Source organism: Camarhynchus parvulus, chromosome 24 (assembly GCF_901933205.1).
Source record: "Camarhynchus parvulus chromosome 24, STF_HiC, whole genome shotgun sequence".
Taxonomy (NCBI): Eukaryota; Metazoa; Chordata; class Aves; order Passeriformes; family Thraupidae; genus Camarhynchus; species Camarhynchus parvulus.
Genome location: NC_044594.1, coordinates 2,224,037 through 2,249,577, shown reverse-complemented (window position 1 = coordinate 2,249,577; position 25,541 = coordinate 2,224,037).

The following is a 25,541-nucleotide window of genomic DNA, read 5'->3' as shown; positions in this document are numbered from 1 at the left end:
GAGTCAGAACCCAAGCTGACACCCTGTGGGTCAGGGTGCTGGCAGCAGTCCCATTGGAATTGTGGCTCAGCCCTCCTGCAGTGTCAGGGGTGGTTCTGCTGGAGCAGGGATCCTGGAGAAAGGTGCAGTCTCTGCCTCTGAAGATCCAGGGGAAGAGGCAGCTGCTGTTCCTCTGGGAAATCCAGTGGAGAAGCCGTGGTGGTGTTCCAGAATCTCCAGATTATATCCAGGCAGGAATGCTTGGCTGGTGTTCCAGAATCTCAGATTATATCCAGGCAGGAACGCTTGGCTGGTGTTCCGGAATCTCCAGATTATATCCAGGTAGGAATGCTTGGCTGGTGTTCCAGAATCTCCAGATTATATCCAGGCAGGAATGCTTGGCTGGTGTTCCAGAATCTCCAGATTATATCCAGGTAGGAATACTTGGCTGGTGTTCCAGAATCTCCAGATTATATCCAGGCAGGAACGCTTGGCTGGTGTTCCGGAATCTCCAGATTATATCCAGGCAGGAACGCTTGGCTGGTGTTCCAGAATCTCCAGATTATATCCGGGTAGGAATGCTTGGCTGGTGTTCCAGAATCTCAGATTATATCCAGGTAGGAATGCTTGGCTGGTGTTCCAGAATCTCCAGATTATATCCAGGTAGGAATGCTTGGCTCCTCCCTCTGGGCTCGCATCTCCCAATGGGATGCTGTAGTTCTTATCAGCCATGCAGGGACATTCAATAGCTGTTATCAGCAATGTCCCCTCCTGAGGGAGGAGTGATTGTGGTCACTCAGAGAGAGAGATAAGGCAAACTGTCCACTTGACAAAAGATAATCTGCCATACAATGGCAATGGAATACATCTTGCCTGGCAATCTGGGACAAAAGGGCAGAGCAGCCTGGGGGAGTTGTGCTCCCAGTCCCACACAAACTGAAGGGGGGAAGGAGAATTCACCCCCAGCTCGTGCTCAGCTCGCCCCACACCTCATCCCACTCCCACTGAATTTAATTTTAAAAACCCCCTCCTCCCAAAGTAGAGCTCTGAGCTTTCTTTCCAGCTTGGCCACAGCCTCAACTGCACGTTTTCAAGGATATTTCACTCCTATTTCACCACTCTCTGTTCCTGTCCCTGACTCCAGTCCTTTGCCAAGGTATGTCCAAGTGGAGAACATGAGGAATGAGAAGACAGCTGGTGAAACAAATGCAAATCCCTGTCTACAGCTCCTTAATCTGTTTTTTCCTGTATTACCCCTGCCAGCAAGGACTATTTCTGGCCTGGGCTGGCCTGGCTGGGGAGGGCTGAGGGGGCAGAGGGAGGCTCGTGGTGCAGGCAGCAATAAAATCTGAGTGTGGTTGAGCTGGTGCAGATTTTGAGCTGAAGAGGCGGGGTTTGTGCCTGTGAAGTAATTTCTTAACTCTCAGATGGAGGGATGAGAGTGCAGAGGACAGATTGATGGTCATCACCTGGGAGCTTTTCACACCTTCACCAGAGCAACTGAAATTCTCTTTGCTGAAGAATTCGTGGCAGCTCCCACAACTCCCCTTCAGTGCCAGCTTCTCTCGCAGACTGTGAGAAGGGGAAAGGTTTTTAGGATCACAGAGGGGTTTGGATTTAAGGGCTGCAGAGATCATGCCATGGGCAGGGACACCTCTCACTATCCCAGCCTGGCCTTGGACACCTCCAGGCCTGCAGGAACAGCCCCAGCTGCTCTGCCCCACTACACCAGTGCAGAAAGAGGTGACCCAAACACCCTGCACAAACCCCAAAATTATTTCTCTCTTGCTCCATCCTAAGAAAGAACAGCCCCAGACCAAACTCCAGGAAACCAGGGGCACTTTTGCCCCAAAGACTGAGAAAAGAAACATCAATGAATCATTTCAGGATTCATCTCCCGCCTGTCCAGCCATCATTTTCTTCTGCTGGGATCTGCAAAATGTCTCCTGAAGGCACTGATGGATCTGACAGCCCCAAATCCATCACCTGAATTCTCCCAGCAGCTCTGTGCAGAAACCCTCACAGAGCCTCTCCCCTGCCCCTTTCCTGTAGGAGATGCAGGTGTAAAGAACACAAAGATTTATTCATTTTCTCCCTTTCTGATGTTCCAGGTGTAAAAAAAAGGAAGCCAGGGATGAAGGGGACGAGTGGGTTAAGAGGAGATAAAAAGGAGAAGTGAAATCAGACATTATCAGGTATCTCCTGTTGCCCTCCCAGTTCAAAGGACTCAAGAAGTGCTGAAAAACCTCCAAAGGCTACAAGGGAGAAGCGCTGACAGGGGGAGGGAGAAATGGCACTGCCTCCCAGGTGCCATGCCAGGAAATCTCAACGTTTAGGAGAAAACAGAAGGTGGGTTCTGACAGAAAAAGGTGTTTAGACAACCCCAAACTGAGCGTGTTCTGCTCCTCTGTAGGAGGGTGAAATAACCTCCAGCAGAGCCTCCTGTGTGCACCAAGGATCCCAAATATTCCCAAATACAAGAAAGGAGATGCTGCAACAGCCCAGGACACGAGGTGGGTTCAGGATAAAAGCACAGCAAGGGCACGGCCAGAAATAACCTTGTTCAGAGGAAAAGCCACGATATAAATTTTAAATTTAGAAGAAAAAAGACTTGTTTACCTATTACCAACCAGCCCCACTATTAACCAATTACTGGGAGGCAGCTCAGAGCAGCAGCTTGGCCATTAGAGTTGAGTATTCCAGGGCCTGCTAATGGGAGATAAATTCATGGCTGGAAAATTGGATGCAATTAGAGCCATTTTAGCAAGAGTTCACAACAGAGCTGACCTTTGCTTTCACATGCAGGGGGCAACAGAGAGATGATGTCTGATATTATTTTATTGCCTGTGGGAAGAAAGCTTTTGTGTTGGCAGGGACCAGAACAACCCACCTGAGCTGAGAAAAACATTTGGGAACTGGGCTTAGAGACTTGTCTGGGGGTTAAAATTCCTAAATTAGAGTCTCATCTTTGCCATCAGCTCAGTGTGACAGTGACTTTGCTCTCTGTGACTGGTTTTAGCCATCTTTAAGGCTTGGCTGACTCAAAAATCCCTTGTGGCTCCCAAATTTCCCCTGATTTCTGTTGGACACTTCCCTTCTTTGCTGTTGGCACCTTCACAGGCAATGATCACCTTCCACTGAGAGCCCAGCTCAGGCAGTCTGCTGGGGAATCAGATCACTGCAGGGAGGAAATTCCTTTTTTAGGATAAATATTAGGGATCTTTTTCCAAACCAGTGCAGTCCTTAGCCTCTAAAAGGCTTCACCAGCACTACTGGGGTGACTTTAACCACCACAGCCATGAAGGAAAACCTTTGTCTGCAGCATTCAGGACTGGGTGGACACCAGAACCATCTCTCCTTGCATTTTTGTGCCTAAATATTTTTTATCCTGTGCTCCCCAGCCCAGTTCCTAACCCTGGGGTCTGCAGCTACCAGGCAAAACTCTTGCAAAGTCTGGCATCTCTTAATACCCAAAGTGCTTATTTTAAACACAGACTGATGGCTTTTCTCCTAGATAATGATGATTGATTCTGTTTTCCATCCTTTGTCAAGGCTCAGCACATGCCTGGAATTTTAACTACTCCTTCTTCTGATGCTTCCATGCATCCATCTGTTCCTCTGGATCTCTCTCAGCCTCCTGCTTTAAATAATGAACTTTGCTAGGCTCAGAACAATCTATTAATAAATAACAATCTCGGAGGTTACACAAGCCAATTAATAGTGAGGCAGCAGCATCAGGAGCTGGGCTGAGGGATGCTGCTGAGGGGGTGTGGAGCTGGCAGCCCTTGGGCACTGAGGGTTTGTGGGACCCTCAGCGAGGGCTGGGGGCAAACTGTGCAAAAAAACAAACTCAGCTCAGCGAGGAAGGAGCGGGGCTCTGAAAGCTCTGAGGGAGCTGGGGGTGCTCAGCCTGGAGAAAAGGAGACTCAGGGCTGCCCTCATCACTCTGCACAGCTCCTGAAAGTGCCTGTGCTCAGCTGGGGCTGGGCTCTTTCTCCAGCAGCACTGACACGACCAGAGCACACAGCCTCGAGCTGCACCAAGGGAAATACAGGGTGGATATCAGGAAAAGGTTTTTTACAGAAAGGGTGATAAAGTTCTGGAATGTTCTGCCCGGGGAGGTGGTGCAGTCCCCATCCCTGGGTGTGTTTAACAAAGCCTGGATGTGGCACTGGGGGCCAGGGTTTAGTTGAGGTGTTGGGGCTGGGTTGGACTCGATGATCTTGAAGGTCTCTTCCAACCTGGTCATTCTGTGGCTCTGTAATTCTGACATTCCTCAAGACTGTCCTGGTTTGAACAGACAGGTGTCTGCTAAGGAAGGCAGGAGCCTCCCCTGAAATGGAAAATGTAAACCCCTTCCCTCTGAATTATTATGGTTTTGAAATACAGCTGGAAAGAAGCTGGCCAAGCTGGAAAGAAAGCTCAGAGCTCTACTTTGGGAGGAGGGAGTTTTTAAAATTAAATTCACATATATACATATATATATATATATATATATATACTGTTAAAATTAAATTCAATATATATATATACTGTTAAAATAAGTAACAGTGTATATATATATGCACTTTACTTTTATTTCTACTATTAACAAAACCTTAAACATAGTAGTAGTAATTACTAATATAATTATAAGTAAACAGTCTGTTTAATCAAAATAACATCCAGCAAAAGTGTACTAATACCCTACCCATATACTAAATACCCTACTATTAATATACCAACTATCAACATCTACCATCTAAAAAAAAAAACCAAACCAAAACCCAAACTAAAAATAATTAAAAAAAAAAAAAAACAAAAAACAAAAAAAAAAAGCCAAAACACAACCAAAAAACACACCTGCTCTAAAAAAAAACAGACCCAAAATCCCATAGAGAATAATTCAGTTCAGGGCTGGAGGACGCACCAGGTCAGGAAATGGTGCAGTGACACTCAGCCTGCTCTGGAACCCTCCATGAATTCATTTTCCATGGAGGAGCAGCTGCCAGCTCTGTGTGTCGAGCAGAGCAGGGCTGTGGAGTGTCCCCATGGACCAAAGGTGCCTCTGCAGGGCTGTCCCGCCCTCCAGCCCTGTCTGGGCATTTAGGAACGGCCTAAACCCCTGCCTAAGCCCCACTGAGCTTCACTGAGCCTCAGCACACGAACGCTCTGCCAACATCTCCATTTCCTGTGTTTGCCATCTCCTGGGTTCCTCTTGTTTTCGCTCTTCCTTCTCCTGTCCTCTCCTCCTCTCCCTTCCATCTCTCAGCCCAGCTCCTGTGGGGTTTTTTTTCCCCTCATTTCTCCTCCTCCCTGCCCCTCATAACGACTTCATCTGGCAGGCAGCAGTGACAAGCCAGAGGATTGAACAGGGAGTTTTCCTGCTCCAGATCCATTTGAAGATTTCTCCCAGCTCTCAAGCCCCAGATTCAATTTCCCCCTGACAGAACAACAGAATTAGTCTCCTGTTGTCATAGGTAAATTACTCACAAGCCCGGTGGCAGGAGAGGGGGAAAAAAGAGGGAAAAGAGACAAGAGCAGGATTCGAAGGAAGGTGTGAGTGTGACAAGCAACAACAGAATAACAATAGAGACCAGCGGCTGACATCGATCACAGCTGACAAACAGGGACAAAGCCAGCTCTGGATCAAACGCAGGAATTATTTACCTCGTCTTCCCTCAGCCCTTGAGCCATTCAACCTCATTCTGAGCATTTCTGTGTCTTGCAGAGGACACATAAAGTCTAAATAACTCTGAGATTGAAAAATATTGCGTCTGATTGAGCTTAGGAGGGGGAATTTTGTCACAAGAATCCATTCTCAGGAATGCCCTGAGCTGGGGAGAGGCAGGGATGAGCACACAGAGCATGGCAAGCTCTCAGGCTGGCCATCAGATTGAAAGCATTCACATAAAAAAAGGGAAAAGCAGCAAATCAACAAATCCTCCTCTGTCTTCACACCCTGGCCTTTAATTCCTGTCAGCACCCAGAGCAGCCAGGGGGGCTGGAGCTGCAGACTACAAAACACTCGATATTTGTCATTGAACACCATCCCTACCTGGTTTCTGGTTTTTATCCCCTGCCTGCCTGCCCTGATGCTCCATCATCCATCGGGGTGAGTGTCACATGCTGCCGGTTGTCATCTGGATGTCACAGGGGGTGGCCGAAATGGGAATTCTCCCGAGCAGGAGCCATCTGAGCCTTCACATCTCATCTCCCTCCTCGCCCTCCGAGCTGCTCCTGGCAATGAAGCAGCCTGGGCTCAACACAGACAGGAATTTTGGGGTTTTCTGGTGTCCTCTGTGAGGTGGCTCCTGCCCCTCTCTCCTGCTCTTCCAGTAAATTGGAGTTTTGGGGTGAAATCCAGGAGGTGGGAGGTGACAGCAAAGGGCACCTGAGTGAGCGCCTGCAGGAGGCACCAGGTGAGGGAATGGCGCTGTGACACCCCAGCCTGCTCTGAAACCCTCCATGAAATTCCTTTCTTAGGGATGAGCAGCTGCCAGGACACTCCCAACCCCCAGGAACCCAAACATTTCTCATGGGTGAGAGAATTCAGAGAAAACTTTGATCTGGGCAAATATTGGCTGCAGAATGACAGAAACCCCCCCTAAACCCCCAAACCAGGACAGAGAGAGTTTATAAATACCAGCAGGGAGGGAAGGCCAGAGCAGAGTCACCTGCAGAGCAGTAAGTCCCAGCCTTAGAGAAGCTGAACTTCACACCAAAGCCAGGCTTTATTTGCCTATTGACAGAACAAAGGGCTCTGTTGGTCTTTCTAACCCCCCCTGAGCCAGTAAAGGTCTCTCTAATCTGCCAAAGGCAGAACAAAAACTGGGGGCTTAAAGCTGAAGCAAATCAGGCTGGAAGGAGACAGGATATTTATATTTTATTTTATTTATTTTATTTTGCTTTATTTTATTTTATTTTATTTTATTTTATTTTATTTTATTTTATTTTGTTTTGTTTTATTTTATTTTTTTTATTTTATTTTATTTTATTTTATTTTATTTTATTTTATTTTATTTTATTTTTATTTTATTTATTATTTTTTTTTTTATTTTTTATTTTTTATTTTGTTTTATTTTATTTATTTTGTTTTATTTTATTTAATTTTAATTTTAATTTTATTTTATTTTAATGGATTGTGTCTCTCAGTGCCTTTAGTTAAAACTGGGCAATTAAAAAAAATAGCTAAATTCTTTTTCCTGAGTTTTGTCTGGAACTCCCAGGCAGAGCCTGACTCAGTCCAGCTCAGGATTAATTTAGGAGGAGCATGAAGAAGCACTAAATAACTCTGCAATTGTCCAGAGCACTCCACCACTCAGCCTGGAGATCCCTACAAATCCAAACACGCCGGAACCCGCTGGAAATTCAGATTTTCTGCAAGGCAGAGGCCGGGCTGACTTTGAAATCACCTTTTCCCCAGCACTGCATGAACACCTCGCTCCTCTTCTCCCTCCCAGGAGGTGCCAAAGCCCCCTCGGCAGAACAGAGAGGAATTTCCACAGCAAAAAGCTGGAAGATCTCCCTTCCCTCCTCCTTTCCCCCCCTTCCATGAATAACATCAGCCATTGACCTTTTCAAGCTGGGTACTTGGTGTAAAATACGAGTTCCAGGGCTCAGGAGGGAGGAAGGGGCTGGGGAGAAGCCTCATCCTCCTGGCACTGGCAGGGAAAGGGCTCCGAGCTCCTCACAGCCCACCAGGAGGGTTTACGACTCTGGCTCTGGCATTTTAAATTCATAAAATTATTAACACAGAGATTGTTTTACAGCATAATGGCTTTTGAACAAGGTGAACGCCACCAGCCCCTGCTCAGAGGAGAAAAAGGGGGGGAAAAAGGAGTTTGGGGAGGAAATTGTGGCTTTTGGAGGGATCAGCAGTGACAGCTGCACCCCTCCAGGGAAGAGTGGGGGTTAATTTCTGAGTTATTCACCCTCTGGTTGTGTCCCAGAGGGACAGGGCAGGGACAGTCCCCAAGGTGGCCCCAGCACCAGGAGAGCTCAGCTCTGCCTTCACCTGGGCTCTCTGCCCCTCTCCCTGCCCATCCCAAAAATGTACCCAAAAAATGGCACTGCCTTGGCTATCCTGTAAAGGAACCCAAAAAATGGAAGTTCATTGGATACCCTAAAAATGTACCCAAAAATGGCACTTCCTTGGCTATCCTAAAAATGTACCCAAAAAATGGCAGTTTGTTGGCTACCCTAAAAGTGTACCCAAAAATGGCACTTAATTGGATACCCTAAAAATGTACCCAAAAAACGGCACTTCTTCGGCTATTCCAAAAATGTACCCAAAAATGGCACTTTCTTGGATACCCTAAAAATTGTACCCAATAATGGAAGTTTGTTGGCTACCCTAAAAATGTACCCAAAAATGGCACCTTCTTTGGATACCCTAAAAATGTACCCAAAAAATGTCAGTTTGTTGGCTACCCTAAAGATGAACCCAAAAAATTGCACTTGCACTTCCTTGGCTATCCTAAAATTCCTAAAATGGGTTGTTGGTTAGCCTAAACAAAATGGCACTTCATTGGCTACCCTAAAAATGGCAGTTTGTTGGTTAGCCTAAAAATGTACCCAAAAAATGGCACTTCATTGGCTACCCTAAAAATTGTACCCAAAAATGGCACTTTCTTGGATACCCTAAAAATTGTACCCAAAAATGGCAGTTTGTTGGCTACCCTAAAAGTGTACCCAAAAAATGGCGCTTCATTGGGTACCCTAAAAATTGTACCCAAAAATGGCCCTTCCTTGTCTGAGCAGCTCCTGCCTCGTGCTCTGGAACCCTGGAGTTGCAGCCCAGAGAGGAGGAGCAATCTGCACTCATCTCACCCACTGCTCTTTATTGCTGCATTTATGGTGATTTTAATTATTTTTTTTTTAAATTTTTTTTTATTCTATAAACCAACAAAACAAGCAGAAAGAGACACCAATTTTGCCGCTGGCCGGGTGGCTGCTGGAACATCCCTTGCAGAGCCACCAGGTTGATTTCTGCTAACTCAATTCACATCAAATTCCCTAAAACCAGCCACGGACGCTGTTGCTTCTTCCAGAGGCGCCAATATTCTGAATTAAGAAGTCTCAGGGAGCTTTGCTTACACTGGTTTAAACTGGGATTAGCTTTGCAGGATGATTCCCAACCAGGGTGTGATAAAATCCTTTGTTGTGCAGGGAGACTCTGAGCATCAAACAGCATTTATTTGCTGAGCAGAGCTCCAGATTAATAAAACAATGCCCAGCAGGACAGCAAGGCCAACCTCTGGCAAAATCCTGAGCTTCCAGAGCCTGGAATCTCAATTGCAGAAGCATTGGGTGCTTTTAGCTGTGATTTGTTGGACGGCGGCCACCTCACCAGGCACTTTGCCTGATGCTATAACAATAACTGCGTTATTTGCAACATCACAAATCTTTACTTCATCTGCAGAGGACGTGGATCATCAGCTCAGTCATTAATGAAGGTATTGAGTAGCTGAGGAGCAAAATAATCCATCCCTGAGGGAGCTGCTTTAAGCAGGGATGCTGCTTCTGCTCCTCTCCTCCACCTCGTGCTCAGCCCGCTAATTCCAGCTCAGGAAAGTTGTCCTTGATCAAAATTCCAGCTCTCTAACCACAGAGAGCAGGCACAGACTTTCCCAGAAAAAAATCCTGGGAAACTGTGAGAAGCTGTGAGAAACATAGAAGGAAAAATTCAAACTATTATTACCTCACTTTCTGTAAATATATATTACATACATATTTATATTATATATATATGTAATATATTTATATTTTAATATATTTCTATTTAATATCTTTATATATTTATAAATATATAAATATTATTCATTTATATTATACATATAAAAATATATATTTATATTTTTATATATTTATATATAAAATATTCATTTGTATATAACATTTATATTACATTATATTATATTAGAATCATATATATTATATATTTTTATATATGTAATATATTTATATATTTATGTATATATTTATATTTTTATGTATTTATATATAGAAATATTCAATTTTAGATAACATTTATATTATATTAGAATAATATATATTATATATTTATATTTCTATATATTACATTATGTATAATATATATTATATTCATTTTTAGATAACATTTATATTATATTATAATCATATATATGATATATTGATATTTCTATATATTACATTATATATAATATATATTATATTCATTTTTAGATAACATTTATATTATATTATAATCATATATTATATCATATCATAATATATATGATATATTTCTATATAATATATGTTATATATATTATATATAAAATATATTTATAAATACGGTTCTCTAGAGTGTGCTATTGATAGCTCACCAGTAGTGTGAGAGGTTTTCACTTTAAGACCAATCAAGTCTTAGATCCACCATTTTTTCTATAAGAGCTGTAGATTTCTCATAACAAAGTGTCTTTCATGCCTTCTAAATCACGGAGTCAATACTAATTATTACCTGGCTTGAGGCCTGCTACCACGAATTCCACCTCAGGAAAGTTGTCCTTGATCAAAATTCGAGCTGATAACAAGCCCTGAGAGGAAAATAACGGTGTTCTTACAATGCCTTAAGTTTTAGTTTTCATATTTTTCAGATTCTCTGCTGCCTCTCCCTGTGTGGAGCTCTGAGCTTCCTATCAAGTGTTGGCAAGTTCTCCTCGCAGTTCAGTCAGATAAAACAATCATTTTCCAGCTTGAGAACAAGGACAATTGATACAAACTCCAGGCCCAAAAAGTGCAAACAACAGAGAATTGAGGAGAGCAAAACTGGGAGGATGGCCCAGAAAATTTGTGGAATAGACAAAGCCAACAACTTAGCTGTGTATTAGGGGAGGAAGATGCCTTTATTCCAGTTTTCTCGAGTCTATGTTGTGTCGCTCCTTCCCAAAAAGCAGCACTCAGACAAACCTGAATAACCTGGAGAGGTTTTATTTCCTTGCCAAGGAAACTTTTCCCTTTGGTGAGCATGACCAGAGGGTTAAATTCAGCATAATCAAGCAGAAGTGGGGCTCTTCAGCTGCCTGAAGTCAAACATGCAGGTGCCAGTGCTTCAGGAGACATCAGCAATTCCTGATTTTCTCCATTCTGCCCTGTCTCCCAAACTCTGCTGAGCACTGAGGCGCTGCCCAAAAAAACCCAAAAAAACCAGAGCACAGCACCTCTGTACTCCACAGGCAGCAGCCACTCCAGGATCCTTCACCAGGAGAAGGAATAAATAAGCTCTGAGTGACAGAGTTTTTAACAACAAAATCATTCCATGGGCAGAGTGTGTAATGAGTTCCAGTCAGAGCAAGTTATGGAGGAATAATTTTCTAGTACCTGCAGCTAGCAACCACTTCATGGGTGCTTTTTATTCCTGGGTTGTAAATTGATTTTATACATCATTTATCAATGGAGGCCTGGCTCTATAATGGGGATATTTTAATATTTATGCCTCTGCAGCCGCATGCTCAGCAAACAAATGGGAACAATAGGACATGGTTGGTGTTACAAGCCCCTGCTCCCAGGTAAGGGTGATGGAGGTCTGCAAGTGCCAGATAAACCCAGGGAAATTTGATTATGGGATGCATAAAGAATGATTCCTGTGCTGCTGGAGAGGATTAAAGTGCTGAGGGTTTGAGTTTTGTGTTGCATTTCCATACATTGGCTTTGGGAGGCAAAGGAGTCCTCAGGGGGACACACAGGAGATCCATGGCACACCCAGGGAGTGTGGGGGGATCCTGCTCCTTGGGGCACTGGGGGGATGTGATCCAACTCCTGGGGCTGTTGGGTTGTGAGAATTCCCCCAGGTCATGCCAAAAAACCCACACAGCATAAACCCCTAACTCAGCAGAGGCTGTGCCCCCTGTCCTGAGGCAGAATTTGGCCGTTCTGCAGCTGGGGGGTGCAAATTGTCCTTGCAGAACCTCAAAACTCTGCCCTGTCCTCACTCACCCCTCTCTAACGTTCATTTTCATTGTTTTACCTGCTGGGGAGCAGCGGTCCTGAGTGCTTCCAAAAAAAAAAAAAAAAACCCCAAACATTTCATGGCTCTGTTTATTTTCACCAACTCTGTAAATAAAACCCCTGACAAGTCCCTTCTCTCTGTTGCAGAGCGCTCACCCAGGGCTCCTGCAGAAGGATCCTGTGCTAAACCCGCCAGCTCCAGGGATGGGGCATTAATATTCAGCAGAGAGGCTGGAAAACACATTTACTCCCCACTCACAGCTAAAGCCGCTCCTCAGGCAGCTCCTTAATCTGTGGTCACCGTGCTATTTACTCCCAGAAAGGAGATGGATGCTCAGAGCTCTCAAGCTGGTTCAGTTGCAAAAAGAAAAAAAAAAAAAGGACTTAATTTAGGTTTAATTCAGGTGGGTGGAAGTGAGAACCAGCTGCAGAGGATGGGAACAAACCCCGTGTGCTTTGGGGTGAGGATGCACCTCTGCAGGGCCATAAATAGAGAGTTACACTCCCGCTGCACTAATTATCTCCCCATTAATTATGCTGATGAGGCAGATTCTCTGTCTTGGTAAATGCCCCGTTGTTTATCAGTGCAGGTCCAACAACAGCAGGGCAGGAGCAGCTAAAACACATTTTTTTTTTCCTTCTCTCACCCTCCAGGTATCTCAGGTAATATTGATCACAGGTAATATTAATCTCAAGTAATACTAATTACAGGTAATATTCATCTCAAGTCATAAAAATTACAGGTAACATTTATCTCAGGTAATATTGATCACAGGTAATACACTGATCAGAGGTAATATTAATTACAGGTAATATTCATCTCAGGTAATAAAAATCACAGGTAATATTAATCTCAGGTAATAAAAATTACAGGTAATATTAATCTCAGGTAATATTGATCACAGGTAATATTAATTACAGGTAATATTCATCTCAGGTAATATTGAAAAAAATAAAAATACAAATAAAATTTAAATAAATTTAAATTAAATTAAATCTTTTTTTTTTTTTGCTTCCTGCCTCACTTCCCTCTGCACCTTTCCAGCTCCTAAACTCGGCCTTGGGAAGACAAAAGCAGGAGAGGAGTGATGCAGAGATAAACCCCCAAATAATTCTGCTTTGTCCTTTGGGAGGAAGTCTCTGGGATCCCCAGGCTCTGCCTGTTTAGGGGAGGACCAAAAGCACTTCTCAATCTTTTTTTTCCATTCTTCCTCCCTTGCATCAGGAGGAAAAACTAAAATTTCACAGCTTATGGCTCTGATGGTTGGTTTCTTTTGGGAAGAATGTGGAATAACCCTCCACAGGAGGAGCACAAGCACAGGGGAAGGCAACGTCAAGATAATCACCAACATCCCCATCCCTCCTTGTGCGTTCAAACCACCCAGGAGCCCCTTGGAGGGGAAAAAAGAGCTTTTCATTCTAAAAAAATATTGCTTTGTCAAGGAGGAAGGGCTTCCTGCCCCTCTTACCTTCCCCAAGGGAAAGGATGGAAAAGCCAGGGTGGAATTCAGCCCATCAGGGCAGGAGTTAAACCCAAACCCTCCCACAAGCACAGGGGAAGGCAATGTCAAGATAACCACCAACATCCCCATCCCTCCACTGCCAAGGAGCCCCTTGGAGGGGAAAAAAAGATTTTCAAGCTAAAAAAATTGCTTTTGTCAAGCATAGAAATGACAAAGAAACATTCCAATGAATAAATCAATATTCAGTCCTGAGCACCCTGGAGAAGGGAGCACACCCAGGTGCCAGATCCCTGCACATTTTTGTCTCTCCATTTTAATGTTTTGTGGTTTTTTCGGCACCTTCCCCTTCTGAGGCTGATGTTTGGAAGGATGCACAGAGCTAAATAAATGCTGATAACTCCCTGCTGGCAGGGCAGGGGGTCCTTCCCCTCCTGGCTGCGCCTGTCACTTGTGATCCACTTGGACACAGAAACAATTTTGCTCCTGGATGGCAAACAGACCCTTTGCCTTGAAAGATCAGCCCAGCTTCCTGCTGATGCATTTGTGAGCTGTCATTGCACCCTGCCAGGGCGTCACTCAGTGCTGGGGGAGCCTCCTGCTGCTGGGGGGGAAGGAGAGGGGATCCCAGCAGCCCTGAGCCCACATCAGGGCCAGGCTGGGCTTTGGAGGGAGAACCGCCCTGCAAAAGGAGCGGGCTTTCCTCCCCAGCATGGCTGAATTTTGACAGAATAATAATAATAATAATGATAATGATAATAATAATAATAATAATAATAATAATAATAATAATAATAATAATAATAATAATAATAATAATAATCCACTAAGGTCAATAAGTCCAAGTGCCGAGTCCTGCACTTTGGCCACAATAACCCCCTGTAACGTTATAGGCTGGGGACGGTGTGGCTGGACAGTGCTCAGGTGGAAAGGGACCTGGGGGTGCTGGTTGACAGCTGGCTGAACATGAGCCAGCAGTGTGTCCTGGTGGCCAAGAAGGCCAATGGCATCCTGGCCAGTATCAGGAATGGTGTGGCCAGCAGGAGCAGGGAGGTCATTCTTCCCCTGTACTCGGCACTGGTGAGGCCACACCTTGAGTATTGTGTCCAATTCTGGGCCCCTCAGTTTAGGAGGGACGTTGAGATGCTTGAGCGTGTCCAAAGAAGAGCAACGAGGCTGGTGAGGGGCTTGGAGCACAAGCCGTGTGAAGAACGACTGAGGGAGCTGGGGTTGTTCAGCCTGGAGAAAAGGAGACTCAGAGGTGACCTTATCACTCTCTTCAGCTCCCTGAAGGGTGGCTGTGCTCAGCTGGGGTCGGTCTCTTTCTCCAGGCAACAACAGACAGAACAAGAGGACACAGTCTCAAACTGCGCCAAGGGAGGTACGGGCTGGAATTAAGGAGGAAGTTTTTCACAGAAAGAGTGATCAAATACTGGAATCATCTACCCAGGGAGGTGGTGGAGTCACCATCCCTCGATGTGTTTAAAAACAGACTGGATCTGGCACTTGGTGCCATGATCTAGTTCAGGTGTTTGGGCTGGGTTGGACTCGATGATCTTAAAGGTCTCTTCCAACCTAGAAATTCTGTGATTCTGTGATTCTGTGATTTCAGGACAGCACTATGGGTGTCCTGAAGGTGTTTTTCCCCCCACATCCCATTTTTTATGGACAGCACAGATCAATTGAAATAATTCTCAAAAAAATCCCTGCTTTTCTATGGGCTGAAAGCTTGGAATGACTCTGGGATGGGCTCCTAAAGGGGTTATTCACCCCCACATCCCACTCTTGATGGATAGCACAGATCAGTTGAAGCCATTCCCCAAAAAACCCCTGCTTTTCTATGGGATGGAAGCTTGGAATGACTCTGGGATGGGCTCCTGATGGGATTTCAGGACAGCACTTCGGGGATCCTGCAGTGGTTATTTACATATTTTCCTCTCTCTGTATTGCAGGGAGATCTCACAAGTGTTTTTTCCCCCCACATCCCATTTTTCATGGATAACATGGATCAGTTGAAATAATTCCCCCCAAAAACCCTGCTTCTCTATGGGATGGAAGCTTGGAATGATTCTGGGATGGGATCCTGATGGGATTTCAGGACAGACTTTGGGGCTCCTGAAGGGGTTATTCCCCCACATCCCATTTTTGATGGACAGCACGGATCAATTGAAATAATTCCCCAAAAAAATCTGAAAGCTTGGAATGACTCTGTGACGGAAGAGTGGAATTAGCATGTGTGACTTCCCCGAGCACCCAGAGCGTGGGGATGGAAGGAGATGCCTCCTCCTGCTCCCTCCCATCCCCGATTCCTGCTCCTCTCCGGAGAGCAGAGATAAAATGCATTCATTACCTCCCCTTCAGCAGGGGAAAATGAGGGGAAAGTGGTTGTTTATTAGATGTCGAGAAATACCAAAACCCTTTTAACTTGTACTCTAAGAGAAAGGAAAAAGGTAAAAAGGTAATTTTCCAGGAAGCTCCTGTCACTGAAAAGAAGAGAGTAAAGAAGACTGCTTTTATTATCTGCTTTATTTATGGTTACTTAATAATGACACAGACAAGTGCATTACTCGCTCACCACTTCCCTGCTGCTGCCTCTGGAAAGACAAGAGAGCAATCAAGTGTGGGCCTGTTTGCTAAAAGCTGAGCTCCAGAGTCCACCAACAGCAGTTTTCCTTGGAAAAAAATGAGATTTAACAGAGATTTCATGGAGAGTCCCCTGATCCTGGACCTTAGGGCAGCAGGGTTTCAGGAGAGATGTCAGCCAAGAGGGGGAAAGGGGAAGAGAGAATTTAATTTTAGAGGATTTCCTACTTCTTTGTGGGATATTGAGCATTTTTAAGCTGTCAAATGAGAATATCTACCCAAGATGGGATTCACAGGGTTTGGGGAGGGAGGTCAGCCAAGAGGGGGAAAGGGAAGAGAGAAATGAATTTTTGAGGATTTCCTACTTTATTTTTTTGTGGGATATTGAGCGTTTTTAAGCTGTTAAATGAGAATAGGTGCCCAGGATGGGATTCACAGGTGCTGTCACTTCTCTGGCTGGTGACAATTGTGGCATTCAGCAGCTGAGCCCCTGTGGCTGTGACAGATGAGAGGACGTGCAGGGACCCAGGACAGGAGAGATCTGAGAGCCAGAAGCAGCCAGGGAGGTAGAAGTCCTGAGCAGGAGTGTTTAGAAATGTCTAAAACGTAAAAATGAACATTTATGGGGACAGGAACAGCCTCTGCACACATCGGGGTAAGAGCACAGAAAGAATTTCAGGGCAGGGGGAGGAAAGATGAGCCTCAAGCAGGGGTTTTTCTGCCTTGATCAGAAAAACCCTGATAAAGGGCTTAGGGAGAGCGTAAAAGGGAAAAAAAAAACCCAAAGCACCTCAGCCCCATCTGTCTCTGCCACAAACAGCCACGCTGGGCACTAAGGAGTTTGCTGGGAGATATTTTCCCTGCGCTGATGGATGGCATTTTCCAGGCTGTTATTAACTGGACTCCACCACTTTGGGCTGATCTATGGAGCAGCGGCAGCTTGAAAGCATTTGGCACTGCAGCCGTGGATGAGGGCGAGGAGTAAAAAATGGAAGCAGCTCCTCAGAGCATCCCCATCTGTCAAGGTGTGCACAGGGGCTGCGGGTGATGAGGAGGGAGGGAGGAAGGGCAGGGGCAGCACTTCCCTGCAAAATCAGCCCTCTCCTGGTGGTTCCAGGAGCTCCAGCCGCTCCCAGAAGGGAGAAATCGGATGACCACTCTGAGAAGGAGCAGGGGAAGAAGGGAAGTGGGGATGGAAGGAGAAGCTGAGGTTTGCAGGGTGAAGGAGGCAGGAGGAGCCTGCTCAGCACAGGAGGGTGAGGGTGGCTGAGCGTCACGGACACGTTTTATGGAAAATCCTTTCCTTAGGAGTTTTTTTCCTCCTGAGAAGCTGAGAGGCCTCAGGAACAAAATGTAAACAATGGTTATCTGCTGCTGTGGAATGCAACAGGTGCATCTGTGATTGGTCTCATGTGGTTGTTTCTAATCAATGGCCAATCACAGCCCAGCTGGCTCGGACTCTCTGAGAGTCACAAGATTTTATTATCATTCTTCTTCTGTTCTTTGCTAGGCTTTCAATGAAATCCTTTATTTTATTCACTTAGTATAGTTTTAATAGAATATATATCATAAAATAATAAACCAGCCTTCTGAAACATGGAGTCAAGATTCTCATCTCTCCTTGTCCTGGCACCCCTGTGAACACCACCACAGCTGAGGGCACCAATGGCCAATCCTCTTTTCTGGAAGTGTCTGTGGAGCCTGAACCACCCTCTCCAGCATCCCAAAGGCAGGGAAGGCACAGGGGGGCTCCCACCCCCAATAATTAGGCATTTAATTAGCAGTGAGCAGAGCACAAAGCCAGGGTGGAGAAAGCAGGGAACAAGGTTGAAATATTTCCCTGAGCCAGCACTTCTGTTCTGAAAACACCCAGCGCTGTGACCTGCAATCAAAACAGCAATTCTGAATATCAATTAATCTTACTTTAAGCAGTTCTCGCTGCTGGGTTGTGATCTACAATTCAAGGTTTTCTCCTGCTGCACCCTAAATTTCCTCTGGCACCCAGGAGTAGAGATCCAGCCCCACCCCAGCCTGCTGGGCACTGCTGATCCTGAATCCACACACAAAATCCCCTCCAGTCTCTCCTCCAGCTCGAGCATTTGCCCAACTTTAGCACTAATTTATGAATCATTTCATTCAACTTGAAAGTGGCCTGTGTAATATTTATTTGTCCAATATCCATCCACTCAGCACCGTCTTGCCACAGTTTCAGGGGTCTAATTAAATCACAGCCTGAATTGGAAAAAGCCATTCTTGCAGCAAGGCTGAGCTGACCTCCTCAACTCATTTATCCACTGATAACCCTCGTGTGGAAGCACTCAGCCCCCCTGAGGGAAAATCCACTTCACATCCCATTGATCCCCAGCTTTTCCCTGACTCCTCAAGCAGCTCCTGGCTTTTATTCACTGATCAGAAATTACTGCACCAGCCTCCAAAAAAAAAAAAAAAAAAAAAAACACCAAACCAACCCTTCATCCACATCACCCAGGGAGGCAAAGCTGTGAGAAATCACGGGAGGGGACACAGAGCCAGGGCAGCCCAGGGGGGGGTTATGAAAGGTGACAGCTCTTGCTGCTGCGCTGCGTTTGAAAATGTGAGTAATCATCAAGGTGTCGTTTGTGTTCTCCCTCTGATCAAAGCGCTGGACAGAAAAACATCGAGTTCTGCAGGGGAGCAGAGGTGCTGGAGCAGCCCCAGCTGTCAGCAGGAATTTAACTGTTTATGGCCTCATGTTCTGTGAGTATTAAACCAAGCAAACAACAGCTGCTTCCCCTCCTCTGCAGCACCAGCAGGACCTGGGCTGTTCATCATTAATTCTGCTTGGCATTCCCATCACAGGGGTACCAAATCCTGCTCCCTGACCTCGTGTCAGGTGCTCATTGCTCCCAGAACAAGCAGGTGCCCATTCCCATCACAGGGGTACCAAATCCTGCTCCCCGACCTCGTGTCAGGTGCTCATTGCTCCCAGAACAAGCAGGTGCCCATTCCCATCACAGGGGTACCAAATCCTGCTCCCCGACTCGTGTCTCAGAACCAGCAGGTGCCCATTCCCATCACAGGGGTACCAAATCCTGCTCCCCGACCTCGTGTCAGGTGCTCAGTGCTCCCAGAACCAGCAGGTGCTCACTCCCATCACAGGATTACCACATCCCGCTCCCGGAGCTCGTGTCAGGTGCTCAGTGCTCCCAGAACCAGCAGGTGCTGCTGGAGCCAGGCTCACCCTGCCCATGGAGGGATGCAGCTCATCTGGAAAGCTTCACACACCCAGAGGGAAGCCAGGCAGAAGGAAATTCATCATCCCCACCCAGGCGGGCAAAGTGAGACAGAGAAACTCTTCCCATTCCCACAGATCCATCCCCCAGGGTCCCTGCAGAGGGCACAGAGCCCTTTCTGTGCTGGTCTCACCCAATCTTGCGCCCTCCTGGTGGGACAGCAAATCCCAAAAACCCCTGTGCTGGCTGAAGGTACAAAGGAGGTGTAGAAGAGCCCCCAAATCCCATTTTCAGCAGCTGTGATTATCCAGGGAAGAGGCACAGAAAGCCTCAGCAGCTCATCCAAGCCAAGGTCCAGCTCCCAGTGGGATGCAGGCCCTGATTCCCACAGAGTGCTTTGGAAATGTCATCCTCAGCCACTGGGGAATGAAAAGGCCAAAGGAGAATTTCCTCATGGAGAGCAGAGGGATTTGCTGCTGCCAGGGGATGCTGCTTTGAGAGAAGCAGCACGATGTGTCCCACAGCAGCAGTGAGCCCCTCCCAGGGCTCCCCTGTGCACTCATCCATCCCTTCCTCCTCCTCCTGTAGCCATATTTTATGAAAAATCCTTTCCTCAGGATTTTTTCTCCTGAGAAGCTGAGAGGCCTCAGGAACAAAATGTAAACCATTATTATCTGCTGCTGTGGAATGCAACAGGTGGATCTGTCATTGGTATCATTGTTTTTAATTAATAACCAATCACAGTCCAGCTGTCTCAGACTCTCTGGTCAGTCACAAGATTTTCTTATCATTCCTTTCTATTCCTTGCAAGCCTTCTGATGAAATCCTTTCTTCTATTCTTTTAGTATACTCTTAGTATACAATTTTCTTTTAATATAATATATATCATAAAATAATAAATCAGCCTTCTGAAACATGGAGTCGACATTTTAATCTCTTCCCTCATCCTGGCACCCCTGTGAACACCACCACGCTCCTCCTGCAGAGGAAAAGGGAAGATTTCTGTGCTCTGCCCAGAGCCATCTGCCCTGCTCCACTCTGCTCAGTCAGCAGCTGCAAAAATTCCACCAGGGCTTGGCTGGGGCTGCTCCACCAGCCCTGAGCCTGCTGGGGAAGAGAATGGATGGATCAAGTGGCAAAGAGGGGGAAATAAAAATCCTGGGAGCTGCTGACTTGAAGGAAAATGTGTCTCTTGCACATTAGTCTGGGGATCCAGAGCCTCTCCCCATCCTCATCACGCTCCAGCTCTGTCCCTTGTCACTGTCATATTTTCTGGAAAAATCCCCTTGCCCAGGATTCTGGCAATATATATATTATATATTATATATTATATATTATACAATATTATATTATATTATATTATATTATATTATATTATATTATATTATATTATATTATATTATATTATATTATATTATATTATATTATATTATATTATATTATATTATATTATATTATATTATATTATATTATATTATATTATACAATATTATATTATATTATATTATATTATATTATATTATATTATATTATATTATATTATATTATATTATATTATATTATATTATATTATATTATATTATATTATATTATATTATATTATGTAGAATTATTTGTATTATAATATATTAGATTATATTACATTACTTAATAATAATAATAATAATAATAATAATAATAATAATAATAATAATAATAATAATAATAAATTTTTAATTCCAAGGGTTTACAGCTGGGTCTAGGACCAGGTGAAAAGTCTGGGACAAGCCACTCCTCTGTGCCAAAGGGAATAAAGGGAATTTGTGTGATGCAGAGCTCAGCTGAAGGTCACAGGACGGGCACAGAAGAATGGAAGCCCAGCAAGAACTGAAATTTTGGTTGGATACCAGACCAAAATGCAAGAGAAAATAAAAATGCAGCAATCCCCCAACACTGGGAGCATGGCTGCTCACATTACAGAGGGCAGAACAAAAACAAAATGTGGGAAAAGCTGTTAAAAGAAGAATTTTGTTCTCCCTTTTCCTCTAAGCCTTTACAGAGTTATGCAAGTTGACTTTATCTGCTGCAAATCCCCTTTCTGTTGTCAGTCCTTGGCAAGTCAAAGTCCTTAATTCTCCTGCACACACTGAATTGTAGGGTGGGTAAAATCTGCTTCAGCCTGCCCGAAATGAATCCCAGCTCCAGCTCCCCAGGCCACTGATCCCAGCCTAAACCCAGCCTAAAGCTCAGCCTCACCCCTCTTATCTGCTGGGCACTTTTATCTCTGATTTCCTCCTTGGTGCCTCTGAGCTCCATCACGAGAACATCTGGGGCTTTGCCATCAGCTCCTTCAACGTCTCCTGACAGGATTCTGTCACTATAGGACACGAAATAAAACAACGTGGACACGCAACTCTCCAAGGTAAAAAAGAGAGAAATTTAATTTTTAACTCCAACATTTATAGATTTCCAAAAGTGCCAGTGGATTGGAGAGTGACAGTGCCACCTCCCCAATGACACTGGACAAACCTACAGCCCATCAAATTTCTCCTCCTCCACAAAAGAATACAAAACAATCAGTTATTTACAGAAAGTACATGAAAAAGTTCGTTACAAAAATGTAAACATCAGAAGGCTTAAAAGAACTTAAAAAACCAAGATGACAGGATTCCTCTGCAGGAATTTGATGGTGACAGCCAAATACTGGGATGGAAAATGTGAAATTCTCCTTTTTATGCTGTTTGTGGATGGCTTTGCTATCAGACCAACCACAGCTGGGCACAGTTCAGTGCTGGCAGGGATGGGAAAGGTGAAATTCTCCTTTTTATGGGTTTGATCTCAGACCCACCACAGCTCTGTGCTGGCAGGGATGGAAAAGGTGAAATTCTGCTTTTTATGCTGTTTGTGGATGGGTTTCCTCTCAGACCCACAGCTGGGCACAGCTTGGTACTGCCAGGGATGGAAAAGGTGAAATTCTCCTTTTTATGGGTTTGATCTCAGAGCCACAAGAGCTGGGCACAGCTCTGTGCTGGCAGGGATGGAAAAAGGTGAAATTCTCCTTTTTATGGGTTTGATCTCAGACCCACCACAGCTCTGTGCTGGCAGGGATGGAAAAGGTGAAATTCTGCTTTTTATGCTGTTTGTGGATGGGTTTCCTCTCAGACCCACAGCTGGGCACAGCTTGGTACTGCCAGGGATGGAAAAGGTGAAATTCTCCTTTTTATGGGTTTGATCTCAGAGCCACAAGAGCTGGGCACAGCTCTGTGCTGGCAGGGATGGAAAAAGGTGAAATTCTCCTTTTTATGGGTTTGATCTCAGACCCACCTCAGCTTGGTGCTGCCAGCCTGAGACCCCAAATCCCTGCAGAGGCTCAGCTGTGCCCAGCTCCAAGGACATTTTTTGCTGCCTGGGCATTGCAGGGGCAGAGCTGAAGGGCACTGGCAGCACCAGGGCTCTGTGTGAAGGCTGAGGCTTTGTAAAGCTCAGCTTTCCTGCTGCTGGAGCTGGGCTTTGCCCAGAGGGATGAGTTGCAAGGGGAGAGCTCAGTTCTGTGCCAGGGGAATGCAGCAATCCCAGCTGGCAGAGCAGCAGCCCCTGTCTGCAGGAGCAGCTCCTTCCCCAGGTACAACCCTTGCTGTGCTGCCCCAAGAAATGCAGAACCCTGTCAGGAATCTTTGGGGTGAAGGAAAGGACACCCCTGTCACCCTGATTTTTTAAGATTTTCTAAGCCTTCTGATGTTTATATTCTTGTAGCGAACTTTCTCACACACTTTCTGTAAATAACTCATTGTTTTGCTTTCCTTTTTGGAGGGAGGAGAAATTTGATGGGCTGTTGGTTCATCCAGTGTCATTGGAGAGGTGGCACTGTCACCCTCCAATCCACTGTCACTTTTGGAAGTCTATAAATGTTATCTATAAATCTATAAATGTTGGAGTCAGAAATTTAAAATTCTCTTTTTACCTTGAGAGAGCTGTGTGTCCACGTCGTGTAAACAACTTATTGCTTTGCATTCTTCTATGGAGGAGAAGAATAAAAAGGAGAATTTCACCTTTTCCATCCCAATATTTGGCTCTCACCATCAGATTCCTGCAGAGGAATCCTGTCATTTTGTTTTTTTAAGTTTTTCTAAGCCTTCTGATGTTTACATTTTTGTTACAAACTTTTTCACACACTTTCTGTAAATAACTGATTGTTTTGTATTCTTTTGTGGAGGAGGAGAAATTTGATGGGCTGGTTGGTTTGTCCAGTGTCATTGGAGAGGTGGCACTGTCACCCTCCAATCCACTGTCACTTTTGGAAATCTGTAAATGTTGGAGTCAGAAAATAAACTTCTCCTTTTTTTACCTTGAGAGCAGTGTGTGTGTTTGTGTTGTTTTGTGTCCTATAGTGACACACCCCAAACCCACCCAGAGCCCCAAAGTGATGCCACAGCTCTGCAGGTCCCCACAAACACGCAGAGCTGTGCCAGTGCCGGGGCACTGAGGGGAAATTGCACATTTCTGCTGCCAGGCTCCTCTCGCAGCCCTGAACTGGGGGTTTGGGTAAAACAGAGCCAGCATTAACCCAGCATCAGCACAAGGAGAGCAGCCCCGATTACCCACAGGGCTGTGGGGTCTCAGAGGATGCAAACAACCCCAGGCAGCAGCTCTGGCTCAGTGATTATCATTGAATTCAGCCCCGCAGAGCTCAGGCAGGCACAGCTCTGAGCTCTCTGCATTGTGTGCAGCCCCATCCCCTGAATATCCTCTGTGCACTCTCCATCCCAGCCACACTCTGGAGATAAAACCTCTGCTCAGCCTAAACAATAGAATCCATCAGCTTCTCCAGATGCTGAAAATCCCCTCCAAGGAACCTTTATTGAGTTTCCCCTCCCAGCATCCCAAACTGCATTTGGTTTGTTTGCCTTTCAGAGCTTTGGCTGCAGCAGAGCCAAGCCCAGTCATGTGCTGGTGGCCTCTGGGATGCAGAGCTGAGGCTGGCACTAAATCACAGCTACTGCCCTTGGGAGCAGTCACCCTGCAGCTGGAGGAGGGGACAAACCCCACCGGGGACAGCAGGTGCCAGTGTCCCTTTGCAGCTGCCTGGCATCCACCCCAGGGTGGCATTTTCCCCAGCAGGTCACTGCAGGTGGGGCTGCTGCTCTTGAAATCCCTTTTTGCTGCACCTTTTCCTGGTGCAGGTGGATTTGTGTCCGCTCCAGGTCCCCCAGTGGATTTGTGTCCCAGCCAGGTGCCCCTTCCAGTGTCCTGGTGGATTTGAGTCCCCTCCAGGTGTCCCAGTGGATGTCCCAGTGGATTTGTGTCCCCTCCAGTGTCCTGGTGGATTTGTGTCCCCTCCAGATGTCCCTTCCAGGTGCAGGTGGATTTGTGTCCCCTCCAAGTGTCCCAGTGGATTTATGTCCCCTCCAGGTGTCCCAGTAGATTTGTGTCCCCTCCAGGTGCCCCAGTGGATTTGTGTCCCCTCCAGCCCCTCCTGACCCAGCACACAAAATTCAAAATCACTCCTACATCCCCCTGAGCTATTCCACACTTCAAACCTCCAGCAGAAATCACTCCCAGCTCCTGCAGCTCCTGCAGCTCCAGGTTTCCTGGGATTATTTCTCTGCAGAGTCCCAGCAGAGCCCCCTCACCCCCAGCACTGAGGGTTGGCTGAGGACAGCACAGGTGGAGCGGCCAAACCCTTCCCTCTGCTCACCTCACAGCTATTTAAAGGTGTGGTATTTCAAGTTTTACCATCCTCCTCGAAGAATAAACTCATCCCTGCTCTCTGTGCTCAGCTCCTGCCTCGTCCTCCACAGGCAGAGTGGGGACTTTGGCCAGGTGGGGACGTGGTGACAGCTGCTGCTGACTCATGGTGGGGCTGCTGCTGCAGGGACACTTTGTTCCCACTCCCAAAATCAGCCAATTTGCACAAAAATCCAAGAACTGATGAGGCCAAGGAGTGCTTGTACAGCCACTTCTGGAGTCGCTTTCCAGCACTCCTCCCCCCTTTTTATTTTATTTTAAATTGCAATGTAAAGCTGAGAAGGTCAGCTCGTTTTTACAGGCATAAATTAGACTCGTTATTTGTTAAAAAGTCAGACTGGGAAAGAAAATGTGAATTTGCTGAGGAAAAATAAAAACATTAATGAGATCTAAGAATTATTAACTGGTCTGGGAAGGAGAGAAAAGGGAATTTAGGAGTGTTAATTAAAGATAAGTGCAGGAAGTGGGGACACTGCAAGGATACTCAGAGGGGACCAATTCTCATGGCTTGGCTTTTTTCCTGAGCTTGTCCCACTGGGGGAGGATTTGATCAATTATTTGTGTGTGGGGGGCACAAGAGAGGATTTGGAAGGGAATATTTGGGGCCTGAAGAGGAAGGAACAGAAGGCAC